Source organism: Lactuca virosa, chromosome 4 (assembly GCF_052849685.1).
Source record: "Lactuca virosa cultivar CGN04683 chromosome 4, Lactuca_virosa_CGN04683_v6, whole genome shotgun sequence".
NCBI classification, from domain to species: Eukaryota; Viridiplantae; Streptophyta; class Magnoliopsida; order Asterales; family Asteraceae; genus Lactuca; species Lactuca virosa.
In genome coordinates this window covers 436,714,349-436,718,017 of record NC_136429.1, presented here as the reverse complement: position 1 = coordinate 436,718,017, position 3,669 = coordinate 436,714,349, and the positions used below count along the sequence as shown (strand labels likewise).

Genomic DNA, 3,669 nt, shown 5'->3' with positions numbered 1-3,669 from the left:
ATTCTCAATAATGTTTGATATGAAATTAGCATTCAGTTACTAAAACCAACATCAAAAAACATAAACATACCATCAATTTGTATGGTTTGCAGAAAAGTGAAACATATAAGATGAAAATAATCTTGCATATTAAAGTAATTAGAGTCTAACTTAATCAAGTTTAGATATTCAAAATCAATGAAAAAATCTACATAGAGACAAATGGGTGATTGGTGAATGGAGTTTTATCAATGAAGCATTAAAAAATTCAAAATCATGATAGAATCATTCATTCATTTGAAGTTCAAAAACATAATCAAGGAAAAAACTAAAGACGAAAGTTAAATAATCGAAAGTAAATTTTTTTGTCAAAAGCACATAAAAAAACTCATGATATCTCATTGGTGTGTATATATATATATATATATATATATATATATATATATATATATAATGACAAGTAGATGAAACTTGTAGACCACGAGTATGACCCACTAGATCAAAATGGTTTATGCAGTTAGAAGAAAATCAGTATTATACTAGTTTGTTTTCTTATCCTAGTCCTAGATCCGAGTTACTAGCTTTCTAGACCGACGGTTGTAGGCCTCCCTCAGGTTGGCTTTAGTCGAGCTCCCCAACTCGCTTGACGGTAGGACCTCCGGTAGGGACCCAGAGAGCTGCCTTCGCTTTTGGCTTTTCGTTCGTTCGACAGAGGCGTAGAGCTATCTTCTTAGTCGCGACTGGCTCGGCTACGCTAGGTATAAGAGATGGAAATAGTGATGTCATGTGGAATTGAACAGAGATCCCTTCTAGGGATCAAAGATGCACGACCGATGACTTAGTCTCCTTCTCCGCTTCGACTCAACCACCTACCTAACCTCTTAGAAGGTAGTATCTTTTGCATACAAACTTCGTTTTGGATGTTCCTTATATTTTCACAAGATGGTGAACATGTACTACGAGACTAGAGTGTTTTCTTAACTCACAACTGCTTAATACGAAACACTACAAATAAAATGACGTTTAGTGCACAAAAAAGTGTCACTGAAAATCAAAAAAGTGCCACTAAAGGCCCCGTCGACAATCAGCGAAACAAAAAAAAGTGCCACTAGAAGAACTGCCACTAAAGGCTTTTAGTGGCACTTTTTGGTTGTGTCGCTACATCCCTTTTCAGTTTTAGTGGCACGTTTTTTATGCTACTATAGCACTTTCGGTTTAGTGGCACTATTTTTATCCCACTATATAATTTTATTAAATAAAAATATTTTTTCAATATTTTAAAATCAAGTCTAATTTTTTTTATATAAACTTGGATGGAATATAAAATAATTAAAAAACAATTAAGATAATAAATGCAAAACATAAAAACATTACTTCTATTAAAATTTAACTTGTCTTACAAAATTATTAAATCCAAAAGGCTTGATAAGTCTATACATTGTGCGAGTAATTACTCAAAGCATTAAACTATCAAACTGAATAATAATTTGGAAAGAAACACGAAAGTTAACCTGAAGATGAACTTTGTTTAGTTTCTCCTCTTGTTTATCCAACTTATGAACAATTGCATCAAATATACCCATGTTTCACCTACCAAAACAAAGATCATTTTTGTAACAATTACTGGCCTTAATAATCACAAACATCAATTACCATATATTTACACAAAGAAAGATAGTGATGTGAGACTTAAGAACCATAAACATGTTCTTAGTCATTATTGCATAGAGTTAAAAAAAACCATGTGGATTGATATATAGATGGATGATATTTGTTGGGAACTTAGATAAATGTGTAACATCATTGCCCGGTCATTATTGTATAGTGTTAAAAACCAGAAAAAAAAGAACAAATTAAATATAAAAATAAATTAACTAAAAAACAATGAAAAATTACCTCAACAAATTGTGGTATGTGGAAGTAAAAAAAAAAAAAAAACCAACGCAAGCAGCAGCCTGGTACCAAAGTACACGGGGGAATTCGATTTTCCAGGCTAAAAGGGGCAAACAACAGAAACATAAGAAATCATGAAGTAATTTTGAAAATGAGAAATCAGAGTTAAGTGATTATATGAACTACCTCAGAAAATAAGAAATCAGGACATCCCATCTCCTTAGAAAACCTATTTTCTTCCTTAGAAGAATGCTTATTTTTAACATTAATTTTTTATTAGAGATATGGGAACTTTATAGCCTGCTCAATTGTATGAATCATCCACTAGTTGATAAAAATGTTAGAAAAAATAGATACTTTATATGAATTTTAATGAACCAATACCTGCTGAATGAATTACACAAGAGTGAGAATGTTTCATACATAAATTTAGAGCTATAAGTGCAAAATGCCTTCCTAATATTCTTTTTACAGCAGACCAAAACTGTAAAACCCTATAAATAGGGACTTAGAATGGATGTGATTGAATATGAAATTGATGAATCCAGTCCAAAATTAGCTTTTATCCAAGACATTAAAAGTTATAAGAAAATGAGAGTGTATATAACATACTGTTTTGAGTGTTAAAGGTCAAAAGTGTAGATGGGAAAATGGTATAAGCTATAACATCCCACTTGCAAAGTAAGATGTTATCACTTCATGCATTCAATGATCACTGAAACAAAATTTGTTATATATCTAATACGATACAACAAAGACAAGTAACCCCAATCCCCAACAAGTCAATTATCCACATGCATTTCAAATTTCATTTCCATATTAACTTCTCGTTGTGGTCCTGCTGAAAAATGTTGATGAACACATAAAGTAATACCACATCTTATATTACCATTTCTAATTCCCAATTCACAACCTCCCAAAATTTTAGCATTACAAAGATACATACCTAGGCTAAAAACGAGGGAAATTTCCACTAAAGAAAAATCTGGAAATCATCGATCCTCTATGCATATCAATCCCCCTTAACCAAATCCCTACCCATTTCAATAACAAAAAACCAGAAAGGATGAATTGAATAAATTAGACACAAATAAATGTTTAAACTTACATACACATATAATAAATTACAAACATTATAGAGAAATAATAGACACACCTATTTGAATAAGAAAAAAACCAAGAAGGTCTAAGAAGGAGAGGAAGGAGAAGAAACTATGCATACTGTATACGTTATCACCCCTGAATAGAAAAACAAATGTAATTAGAAAGCTATAATAACAAATATAAATCATTTGAACACCTACCAATAAGAATATAAAGAGGAGATGGTCGAATGGTTGAAGGAGAGTGAAATGATTGAAGAAAACATACCTGATTAGGGTTCGTGTTTATCATGAAGGAATAATAGATACCCTAAATCCATTCCAATATGACATAAATCTGATTTGATATGCCAAATCATCCATTGATGTGTCATACATACGCAATTGCCTCTAAAATCTATCATACAACAGATCTGATATGATAGAATACAAAGACTTGGTATCAGGGAGAATATTGTCGGTTTTTTATTGATCCATAAAAGAAAAAAATGGTGTTCGGTGGTGTTGGTGAGGAGGATAACCGGCGGTGTTCCATTGGTCATCGTGAGGAGCAAAGAAAGAAAGGTGGAGAGGTGGTTTGGAAAAGACGCTGTGAGCCGGTGAGATGAACAGAGAAGTGCCCATTTGATTTCACCCAAAAAAATAAGCGGAATATCTTTAAGCATGGAGGGAATTGGGAGTGAGACATTAAAAT

The 3,669-nt window shown here is 32.3% G+C and overlaps 1 long non-coding RNA gene across 1 annotated transcript; it reads right to left on the bottom strand.

Annotated features, from left to right (window-relative positions):
• Positions 1-2,816: 2,816 nt before the first annotated feature.
• Positions 2,817-3,327, bottom strand: LOC145107479 (uncharacterized). The gene is made up of 3 exons (XR_013707877.1): positions 3,244-3,327; positions 3,029-3,111; positions 2,817-2,906 (listed from the first exon to the last, which is right to left on the bottom strand). It is a non-coding gene; the product is annotated as an uncharacterized LOC145107479 (long non-coding RNA).
• Positions 3,328-3,669: the final 342 nt, after the last annotated feature.